Source organism: Petaurus breviceps, unplaced genomic scaffold (assembly GCF_028583685.1).
Source record: "Petaurus breviceps papuanus isolate PSGF00001 unplaced genomic scaffold, PetGlider_PUasm1.0 209, whole genome shotgun sequence".
Classification (NCBI taxonomy): Eukaryota; Metazoa; Chordata; class Mammalia; order Diprotodontia; family Petauridae; genus Petaurus; species Petaurus breviceps.
In genome coordinates, this window is record NW_027185854.1 from 2924159 (window position 1) to 2936154 (window position 11996).

The following is an 11996-nucleotide window of genomic DNA, read 5'->3' on the forward strand; positions in this document are numbered from 1 at the left end:
TAACATTAGTCCTGCAGACAAACATTATGGAAAGAACAGAAAATCTGGAGCCAGAGGACCTGAGTTCAAATTCAGATTCCACTATTTATTACCTATGTAAACTGAGGCAAACCACCAAGTTGCAAGGAATCAGAAACTTAGAGCTTTTGAGGACTTTAGAGACCAACAGGCCTAATGCCCAGAAACCAAGGGACATGCCCAGGGTAAAAGGACTAGTTAACTATCTAGAAGAATTTGAATCTGGATCTTCCTTATTACTCCAAGGCTAGTGATCTATCCACTGTGTTACAGCTCTGATCATAAGTTTCCTCATCTGCAAAATAAGTGTACTAAAAAAGACAGCAGGGTCTTACAAGAAAGTGCCTTCCAGCTAGAGGTCTATAATCCCCTTTAGCCCTTTAGGGGACTGGAATTTTAGAACAATATTTTTTTGCTTTTTTTTGGAGGGGGGGAGGGCAGGGCAATTGGGGTTAAGTGACTTGCCCAAAGTCACACAAGTAGTGTTAAGTGTCTGAGGCCATATTTGAACTCAAGTCCTCCTGACTTCAGGGCCGGTGCTCTATTCACTGCAACACCTAGCTGCTCCCAATTTTATTTTTTAAAGGATAGGACAGCTAGGTGGCACAGTGGATAGAGTACCAGGCCTGGAGTCAGGAAGACCCGAGTTCAAATCCAACCTCAGACACTGACTAATGAAAGAAATGGTAATTTCTCTCTTACATTAATAACCACTTATTGAATTAGGACTAAAGATTTTCCTTTTCCTATTTCCTCATTCAGAAATCAGTCCCTTGCAGGTTATTCAGCCAGCATCTGAAGGGCATTGCAGATAATGAGATTGGATTAACTTTCTCCTCAATCTTGTTCAGACTCCACATAAGTGGAGAAGCTCACTGTGTTCTACTCAGGCTTGGGTGAGGGATAGAGCCTTTGTCTAGAATCTAGACAAGAACCTTCTAGATCTCTGGGTGGGGCCTTTTGCCTGAAGTCCAAGTTTTATAGAATAAATCCTTTTATTAAGGGGATATGTTCTATGAAATTCAAAGGGCTGCACTTGAGGACCTAGAGGGTCAACATGTGGCCTCAAGGACACAGGTTTCCCTACCCCTGGTCTAGACTGTCCCAGGTTGAGGGTGATTTGGGAGTAAAAGTGATATAATCAATCAAGTTCCCCCAGCCTCTTATTACAATAGGTCTACCTCTTAATATAATATTCATTATCTTTCATTAACTGTTAATCAGAGCTTATTTCCATCCTCAGGAAGGGCATGTAAGTACTGAATGGGTTCCAAGAGGGGTCTTGGGTTTAGACAAACAGCCAAATAACCATCTTTTTATTATTTGCTAGCCATAATTAATAAAATAATTAATTACCCAGAAATTATGTCTCTCAAACTTTTTATGTGTCACACTAGCTGTGTGACCCTGGGAAAGTCACTTAATCCTGTTTGCCTCAGTTTCCTCATGTTAAAAAAAATGAGCCAAAAAAGAAAATGGCAAACCACTCCAGTATCTTTGCCAAGAAAACCCCAATTGAGGTCACAAAGAACCGGACATGACTGAACAACAAAATTTTAGGATGAGATTAACATCCATCTAACAGCATACATACCAAGTCATTCTGTCTTAGGGGAACGTGGTTTGTCTTTGGCTATATTCGCAACAAGGAGACATTCTAATGGTTTGATACTGGATTCCATAAAAAAGTCAAAAGTATATTCTATACCATACAGGCAGTAAAATTCCCTTAGAGATTGAATGGTTAGACTCTGGGGGGTGGGGGAAGGTGTGGGAAATGAAGTGGTCAAAAGTAAACTTGGCGAGACCCAACCTGAACATTAATTGTCCTAAACTGTCAATCTAATAAAGGAGGATCTTTATTCACATTTGTACATCCACTTAACAGCATTTCTCCAGTGAATCTCGGAGACAGAAAGGCCCTAAGAAGCCATCATTACGTCCAACCAAAGCTAGAGAAAGGCTTGAAATGCTCCAGCAACACCTCAGACAAAGGGGTAGATAGTATTTGCTCAGCCATTTCCAGCAAGGAGGACTCTCACTTTGGAAAAGCTGTAATTGTCAGGAAGTTGTTCCTTACAAAAGCCTAAATTTCCAGCATAATTCCACCCCCGGGGCCCAAACCTTTGTGACCAGACAGCCTTTTAAATGCTCGAATACAGCTACCGGATGCCCTCTCTTCAGACCAAATATTCTCAGTTGCTTCAACAGATCCTGACACAGACCAGAAGCCTCTTTAACATTCAGAATCTGGGCTGCTCACATCTAGCTTCTCAATTGCCTTTCTGCTCCAAGAGTTAGGGCAATCATTGCTTAGAAATCGGTGAATCGATAAACATTTACTAGCCACCAACTGATCTCGATGCTAATGCTGATGCTAGTAGTGACTGGGATAATTAGGATGGGGACTGACCCTATGATTTTACTCTGTACAGAAAATATCTAGATAAGCAAACTCCCATTATACAAGTAGGAGGGCACCTTCTCTACAATTTACAATTTTAGAGAATCTCCTGGGACAATGCCAGGTCAAGTGACTTTCCCAAGGTCATACAGCCAATGTGTGTTTGAGGCAGGATTAGAACCTAGGCTTTCCTGGCTCCAAGATCAGATTTCTATCCACCACAACACATACCTCTATGGGGATAAAAGCAGGCTTTAGTCAGGCCCTCTCATGCTAGTTGGTGTCATGGCACTAATCGTATCAATAGAAAGTGATGAAAGTTTTTAAAAAACCAAATACTGTGTGAAAATATTCTGGGAAATAAATTGTCACAGAGTGACTAAGAATTACTAAATGTCAGGGGCAGCTAGGTGGCGCAGTGAGTAGAGCCTCGATCCTGGAATCAGGAGGACCTGAGTTCAAACTCAGTCAGCCTCAGACACTTGACACAGTTACTAGCTGTGTGACTTTGGGCAAGTCACTTAACCCCAATTGCCCTCCAAAAAGCAAAAAAAAAAAAAATTACCAAATGTCAGAGGACCTCAAATCTCTCCATTACCAAGATTCAACATGAATACAAGATCTCGTCCAAATTCAAGATTCTGCATGGACCGGCTTTTCCCTGTAGATGCCAGATCTGTTCTGGCTGAGTTAGCAGCTGCTGTTGTCTTAGAAGCTGAGCTCTCTCTTATTGGCAGGAGGAGCTACGGTCCTTGGAACGCTGAGCTGGAACTTGGGAGGCAGAATGGTGTGGAGACAGGACCAGGGGAAGACCTGGCAGCACCTGGCTTCAAGTACTGCCTCTCATTCCAGTGACAGGAGAGTCATTTAGTCATGCTCATCTGAGTTATGGCATGTATAAACCAAATTCAGTTAACAGATGTATTCTCCATCTTGCCCCCCACTACCCTCAAACAAAAAAGTGAGTTACTTATTGCTGGTACATGAAAGTAACATGGTAAGATGACTGAATCTGGAGTCAGCGGACCTGAATTCGAAGTCTTACTGCTGTTTCCTACCCAGGACAAATCCCCTAATCTTTCTAGGCCTCCATTTACTCATCTGTCCAATAAGAAGGTTTCTACAGATGATTTCCTTCTACCTCCAAATCAATGATGCTACAAAAGGTAGCCTTACACTCTTAGGGGAAGTCAATCTGTCTCCAGTACCTCACGATTTTTTAAACTGTTGTTTCAAAACATTAAAATACGCCAACCTCGCCATTCAAGACAATGAAGCCTTAATCCCAGAACATGATTTAAGGTCAATTTGAAAGACTGACGAGAACATGCCTCAAGGGGGTTGGCAACACTAGCACATACTATGCTGATGAAACCTGGATAAATCTAGTCTTGGAGGGGAAGGAAGAATAAAAGGTATCACAGTCACGGAAGTATTAAGTTCTAAAAAGACAAAGCCTGGTCTGCGGCAAATCATCATAGGAAACAGGATAGAGGGCTGCTCCTGCAGCAGCTCAGAAGACCAGGGTTAAGATCCCACCTAGAAGCCTCCACAGTTGCTGGCTGAGTCTCTTAATCTTAATCTCAATCTCTCTTCCTCCCTCTAGATCTCTATCCCTTTCCCTTGCCCCTCTCCCCCTTTCTCTCCTTCTCTCTCACACACTCTCTTTCCCTCTTACCCTGCTCTCTTCCCCTTTCTCCCTTCCCCCTCCCCCTTTATCTCCCTCTCCCCTCCTCTACTTCTCCACTCTGTCTCTCTCCCCCTCCCCTTTCTCCCCTTCTCTCTCTGTCTTTTGCCCCTTCCCCTCTCCTGCTCTCTCCTCCCTCCCCTCACTCTGTCTCCCCCCTCCCTCTCTCCTCCTTTCTTTCTCTCTTCTACTTCCCCCCTCCGCTTCTGTCTGTCTTCCTCTCCCTTTTCCTCCCCTTTCTCTCCCTCCTTCCCTCTTTTTCTCTCTCTCTCCCCTTCTGCCTCTGTCCCAGCTTTTGTTTCTTCATCTGTAAAATGGGGATAATAACACCTTTAGCACTTATCTCACAGGGCTGTGGAAAGAACAAATGAGATCATGAAAGAGAAGCACTTTGCAAGCCTCTGTCCGCTTTCTGAATGTCAGTTAATTATTATTGTTGTTATTATTCATTCAGAACCATGATTGCATCTGGGTGGAAACTCCCTTTACAGATGGCAGATCTTCAACTAACTCCCCTTTAACTTGGAATTTCAGAGGGTGGCCCTGAGTCATGCAACAAATACCTATGAGAGGCTAAATTTGAACTTGGGTCTTCCTGACTCTAGGGCTTGTCCTCTACCTACTATATCACACTGCTGCTACTCTTTAATACTGGCATCATTATTATTATTGGGGAAAGTGGGAGTTGACCTGTCAAACCAAGGAACGCCCAGAACACCTAATTCAGAGTAATTCTGTGGTTTGGTTACTGTTTGTTGGTTCAACCTCTCATTGGGTGACTAAAGACATTGTGAAATGGTGCTTAGGATGTCCCCTGCGTCACCTGGGAGGAATACAATCAGGTGAGATAGCCACTCTCCGCCTTCCTCTTGGGACAACGGATGCCAAGGAGGCGAAGGACAGACTGGCGACTCAATCCTGAAACAAAATGACTGGAAAACGATATTGGGTCCCAGGATGAGGCTGTACCTTCCAGGCCTCTCTGAAATTCACGTTCACCCTTCTCATCCCATGCCACCTTTTTTGAAGATGCACAAACTCTGATGTCCTCATTAAACTCCCTCCTAAAAAAATGAGAGGAAGTGATCTGGTTCTGCAAGATCCCTTCTTTTCCCTGGTTGCTGGAGGACACTATAGACACCCCTAAGCCAGTCTAAACTCTTGACCAAGAAAAGCCTAGACTTATTTTACTTCCTATATTTCTTCTAAAATGGAAAAATAAAATTATGAGTTTTTCTATTCCAGTATATTTTGGATATTTGCTGCTAAAACCAAAGTGATGAATTTGGATGTAGGTGCAAATGAGGATGTAGGTGCAAACTGTGCCCTTTGCCATGTGTTTTCTTGTGAAACCATAAAGTTGCTCTATCTCTTGGGGTCTCAGTCTCCTCATCTATAAAATGAGAATAAGACTAGATTACCTCTGTCTTACAAACCTAGGATTCTATGATCTAGTTATCATCATTCTAACCCTAAGATAGCTGCTGAAATCCATACAGGAAGGCACAAATAAAGGGCACAGTTATTACTACTATGGTCAAGGCTGTATGATAGCCTGGATAGAGAATCAGTTTTGAATACAGGCAGATTTGGGGTTCAAGCCTCTTCTATGACTCTCAGTGGCTGAGTGACCCTGGGCAAATAACTTAACCCCTCAGTGCTCTGGACAACTAAGACTGTATATTGTAGAGAGGAGGGCAAGCTGAACCAGTAGAGAGAATTTCCTCATCTGGGAGTTCTCCAAACCTATGAAGTCAGAGATTAGGTCCCTATACCTATCCAACGGAAGAAAGAGGACATAGGATCAAAAGGGGCTTGCTGTAGTGGGAAGGGTGACGCCTTTGAACTCTAAATCCTGCCTCTGCCATAGATTACCCCTGGGATCTTGGATACCCTCTTAAAATGAAAGGGCTGGGTTATATGGTTTGCAAGGTCCCTTTCCAGCTCTAAGCCTAGCTCAAGACCTGGGAAAGACCTCAGAGACCACTTAGGCTAACCCACTTTACAGATGAGGAAACTGAGGTCCAGAGAGGCTTAGTTAATTTCCCATGGTCACACACAAAGAAAGGGTCACAGGTGGTATTTGGACTCTGGTCCTCTAACTCCAGGGCCAGTGATCACTCCGTCTAATCATGCATTCACTTTGCCACCATCCATCACTCACAACCCCATGGAATCAAAATTAACCACTTACTAGAGAAATCACAATGCATCTTTCATCATCTATAGTGTTCCTGGCAGGAATCCATATCATGCTCTTAAAAATCACAACTAACTCTGGTACCAGGTGAACCCTGGTTGTCCAATACTAGGAATGTGTAGGAACAGAATTCCATTCTTTCTTGGAAGAATCATAGGGAGACTACCACTCTTCCCTGGTCCCCCAGAAATGATGCTCTATAGGAAGGAATGTTTCTGCACATAAATTATCTCTTTCTTCACTACTGTATATGAAAATTAGCTTTTTAAAAATGCATCAAGTATTAATATGACTCAAATGGACAGCTTAAAGTCCCAAACCGCTTCATACCCAACTGGTTTTCTTCATCCCTACTGCTCTGCCTTCGCTCTGCTTCAAGGAGGAGGGCATTTGTCTGTGGAGAAATGCCTTCTCTTTCCATCTCTGGCACCTAGCAGTCTCCCTGGCACCCAGTAGGCTCTTAATTAGTGCTTGCTGATGAATAAGTGAAGGATGAATGCAAAGCGCTTTGCGAATCTGAAAATGTCCAATAAATGCCAGCTGCCAGCATCCAGTAACTGAGTACAGGCAGGATTTGGCTGGTGAAAAAATCCAACTGATTTAAGGATCTGCAGGGGGAAAGAACAGCAAGGGATATGACCAGAGAACAGAGTCAGGGACAAAAGCCACTTTTCTCTGAGTCTGGTGACATCTTTGCTAAGATGAAACAAGGCATCCGCATGAGGTACCACTAAGCCAGCTGTAGCCAAGAAAAGCTGGGCTCAATGGTAACTGGGAGATGAGCAACATTTAACAAACCAAAGATGTCTGGCTCCTACTTTTTAAAAAGTAGCTTCTGTCTAGGCAAAGGAAGCCTGACCAAGAAACCAGACAGGAATTAAGAGCCCAGACACCAGACTAAATAACTCACCCCAGAGCTCTCTGCCATCTCGGGAGTCTGTACCCCTTTCTTTCTCTTGCCTAAGGTCCCCTGCCCAGTTACCTTCTACCTTCTGGCCTGAATCTCCCGCCACAGAGAGGAAGAAGTCCCCCACTCCTTACCCTATAGCCTAAAGAAGGGGCATTTCAGGAGCTGTAGCATTTCCTTCAGAGGTAAAGGAAGAGACCAAGACCCTTCCTCCTGTCTACCCTCCCACACCGCTCAATTCAACAGCCCTTCTTTTTTCTTCTCCTTTCCTTTCTCCCTAGCACCTCGCTCCAAACAAAATCCAAACCACGGTTTCAGCAGTTTCCCAGCACTATCCAGAAAATAACCCTTAAGGATTGTCCTATGCCAGGAACAAAGAGCTGCCGGAACGGCAGTGGCAGCGTGCGGGAGGAGGCCGGCAGAGGCAGCATCGGCAGCGGCCGCCGCAGGCTGAAGGAGCCTACCACGGGCTGGAGGAGCCTGCGACTGGGAGCAGGCAGCCAGCTCGGGCGCAGAGCCCAGGATGGGCGCGCGCTGCTTCTCCTACCCCGTCCAAGCGGGGTGAAGCATCTCCCAACACATCCTCGGCGAGCAGAGCAGCGGCGGCCGCAGAGTTTGGGGCAAAGAACAGAAGAAAGAGGAGAGAGTGAAATAAGGTGGAGTGAGCCAGCCCTGCAGGGCAAGGAAGGAGGCACATCTGAAAGCAAAGGGGGCATCCATCACTGACAGCCCAGAAGTCAGCGAGTCCCCCCCCACTCCCTGCCATCACCCCCAGAGCCCCCCTTTTACCTGGACCAGGCGGCTACCCTGCTTGCCTCAGGGTGCTCTCGGTAAACTCAGACTGCAGCGGGCTCCCGAGGCGAGGATCCAGCACAGGCAGCTGGGAGACCTCACTCCTTCATTCTGGGACCCGGCGGCACGTTACAGACAACCGTGCACTTCCTGTTTGAAAACACAAGGGAGAGAGAGAGAGAAATCGAGTGTTGGCAGAGGGGGGGGGGGGGAGGGGGCGAGGGGGGGGGGGGGGGGGGGGGGGGGGCTTGGAGGTTGCATAATCGCCTGCTTCACCATTGTCAGCCCGGTGGGCAGGCTGGAGCAGCCCTTTCGTCTAGCTCTCTGGCTTCCCGGGAGGGTGTTTGCTCCCTGCTCCCCCCAGACACCAACCATGAGCCGGCATGGCCTCTCCTGCCTCCATCCCCATGGTCTTCCCCCTGCTGGCAGTCATGCTACAAGACGGGCCCTGAGCCCTTCCATTTCCAATCACATGCTGGGTGCCCCCTATTCTTCCAAACATGAATACACACAATACCACACCAGGTTGCTCCCCGCATCCCTACGCCCTTTTCCTTCTCCTTTGCCGCCCTCCGAAGGCAATTATCCCTTGGCAGATGAAAAGTCAAAATTGGTATGGGGAGGGGCGCTCCCCACAACTTAAGGCATACCAGTTTTTAAAGTTAACTGCCGCGACCGGTGAATCCCTCGCAATAATGATTAAAAAAAAAAAAAAAAAAGGTACCGGAGATGACACTGTACATCTTTTACACTTAAGGGAAAAGAACTGAACAGAGATGAGATGAAACTCATGCAACAATCTAAGTCTGCCCCCATTTAACTCATCCAGATGTATAGTTAATAGGTGCCACATCCAAATCAGATACATGATCAAAATGTGAAAACGCTGAAGAGTTTCCACGTGCCAACCTCATGCCCGGGGCAGGTCCCTTCCAAAAAGTTTTAGGGTTACTTTTATTTTCTTGGCTTATGGTCCCCCTCATATAGGCGAACTTTTCAGCATCGCTGTTACTAATAATAATATTGTAAATAATAGCAATAATGGTAATTCCACAGCAGTGGATTTCAGTTGGAAGATGTTATTAATTGTCTGGTGAATCCTCATTTGTATTCACTGCTACATCAATCACCACCTCTCCCATCCAGCTCTTTCAGACCCTGTCACAGAATTTGGCCGACAGCAAACACACTGGATTTTTTTTACAAGGTTACCCCTAGGCAGCCAAAGACAAAACAACCTCTTAGATTACCAGAACGACGGGGGACAGACATCCCTGGTTTTTAGAGCTCATCAAAACAGACCCACAGAACACGAAGAGTGATCGTCCCCTCCAGTATATAACTGAGCTCCAAGAGAACAAAGAGATCACTTATTCTGGATGGAAAAGTAAGCCCGATGAAGATCAGAGGTCAGCAGAATCAGCTCTGGGTGGTCCCGCAAGCTGACCCAATATCATTATTCTGCTGGCTTACCTGGGCGCATACACAATTGAATATTCTGTACCTTGATCACCAAAAGACTGTGCTATTTTCCATTACCAACTACTGGCCCCGTCCACTTTCCACCACCCCTCCCCTCCCCCTCCCCCTCCCTGAAATGATTTGGTGGCAAAAGTTCAAAAAGCCCCAGTACAATCATTTATACTTCAAGGTACAAAGTTCCGAGGAGTTCAGATGACCATCAGCTGACTTTTCCCAGTAACTTGGCCTGTTGATTAGAAGTCAATGCTTTCCCTCTATGTTTGATGATAAATGTTGTTTTTGAAAGCTTCTGCGGCCGCAGCGTCTTGGATTCCCCTCACCTGTCACTATCGGCCTCCTGGCAGGGCCCAGGAAAGGCAGCACCCTTATTGAAGGATGACCAAGAAGAATCTGGGCACTGGAGAAGCCTCCTGGTGACAGGCCCAGCAAGGACTCGCCTCTCACCTGTGGCTGTACTTTGTCCCCAACCCAGGCCAATACCAAAGCATGCCTAACTTTGAGGTATAGCAGATGGACTGACTGTAAAGGAAGCCTCTGGTTATCTCCATGCCCTTCCTGAAACCTCCCTATCATCACCCTTTTAGGATCCAGCCCGCTCCCCATCCTCTTCCTATGACAAGGCACCTTCTCACTTATCCTGGCCCTGACCAGCCTTCTTCACCCTAAGTATAAACTCAATCCTTCCTCTGACAGCGGCTTCCTCTGGGATGATAATGTGCCTTGGGAGGCAGTTTCAAGTACTTCTAGCCCACTTTCAATCCCTGGAAATACTTTCCTCCTTCATACACTATATTTCTCTCACATGTAACAATATCAATTTACATTATAATAAATGTCCTGTTTGTCCATAATTAGATACAATTAATACTTGCATTCTTCAGACTTCTGCATATTTAAAATACGCAGGAAAATGCTGCATTTGTAAATAAAATGTATGGTGGTTTATATAGCAGCTGCTTTTTAAAAAATACTGCATTTGCTATAACCAAGGAGCCTAGAGAAAGAGACAATCTTTAACAAAAAGTGTGAACTCCTTTAGTCCTAGAAAAAATAATTCAGAAATCCCAATTTTGATACATAATCCACTGGTTTGAATATGGGTTGCAACCCTAAAGGGCCTGAGAAACACCACTGATTATAGGTAGAGCTCAGATTTTTAACTCAATTCCACTCAGGGGAAAGACCATATTCAGACAAATGCAGTATTTTCTATGTTGTGAACATATGATATAGGTAACAGCATATAGTGGGACCCTGGGCAGCTGGTGTTTGGAGTCAGGAAGACCTGAGTTCAAATCTGGCCTCAGACACTTCCTAGTTGTGTGACCCTGGGCAAGTCACTTTACCCTGTTTGCCTCAGTTTCCTCATCTGTAAAATGAGCTGTAGAAGGAAATGGGAAACTGCTCCAGTATCTTTGCTGAAAAAAAAAACAAACAAACCCAAATGGGGTCACAAAGAGTTGGACACAACTGAAAAACAAGAAGAGTGGAACCCTAAGGGGTATGAATACAAATGTTCATCCATACGGCCCTCAATAGCACGGTACTAGAGAGAGTTTCAATAGCATGTACCTTAACGACATCATTATAAGAGAACTTACTTGCCGCATATTGTCCAATTTTTTCATTTTGCAGCTGAAGACAATGAGGCTGAGGATGGTAAAAGATTTTTTACCCAAGATCACACAGCTAGCTAGTCAGCCATCCAAACAGGACTAGAACCCAGGTCTCCCAACTTCCAGGCAAATTCCTTCCTTCCATTACATCATCACCCAGTCTCGACTAATCCACCTGTTACTCAATTTCTCCACCACCATTCCTATAAACACTTGAGTCCTGGCTGTGACCGGCTTGGAAAAGATGATTTCCCGTTGATCCCACGAGGACATCTCTGTTCCCAAAATGTAACCACAAGCCCAGAGTAACATGGGACACACTCCTTTGACACAGACAGTCCTTTCCTTCTTCTGAGTTAGTTTTACACCCCGCAGTTTCTTTCTTGCCACTGTACACACTCACTAAGTGGACAAAACAAAAACTGAAACTGTGACCTCTGTAGCAGGAAAAGCAAATATGTGCCCTGGCATGCACAAATGATCTGGCTTTGAAAGCTGAAAAATCCAATTTCAAAGATTTGGGGGTTTTGTTGCTGTTTGTTTTGCTTTTAAAGTCTTCCTTCTTCCTTAAATACCTCTGCCTGTACAAAAAGGCAGCAACGTTGGGGAAGACGTTTTCTACCCCAGAAATTATGTTTTGAGAGAAGGCTTTTCTGAGGCAAACATGGGAGTTGGGGGGAGATAATAAAAATGACTCCAAAGTGGCCCCATCCACCTTCCCTCAATTTCAAAGAGAAAGAGAGTCCATTAGAAAGAGCTGCTTTAGAAAAAGGAACACACAGTTAAGTTTCTAAACCTCTACCTGCCACAGGACATCTGCACGTGAGTTAGAATGATCTTTTCTGTGTGCACTTTCAATTATATCCATGGTTTCAGTAAGCAGGGAAAAA

General features: G+C 45.1%; 1 protein-coding gene across 3 annotated transcripts in view; it reads right to left on the reverse strand.

Annotated features, from left to right (window-relative positions):
* Positions 1 to 11996, reverse strand: part of LOC138165489 (volume-regulated anion channel subunit LRRC8D) — a 140252-nt gene that overhangs the window by 98410 nt on the left and 29846 nt on the right. The window contains exons 1-2 of one of the 3 annotated variants that reach the window (XM_069093876.1): positions 8381 to 8432; positions 8006 to 8158 (exon numbers count right to left, since the gene is read on the reverse strand). The gene's annotated coding sequence lies outside the window, so the exon portion shown is untranslated. Of the gene's footprint in view, positions 1 to 8005; positions 8159 to 8284; positions 8433 to 11996 lie in introns of those variants that run through there. The other 2 variants (XM_069093875.1, XM_069093877.1) reach the window with 2 other exon arrangements.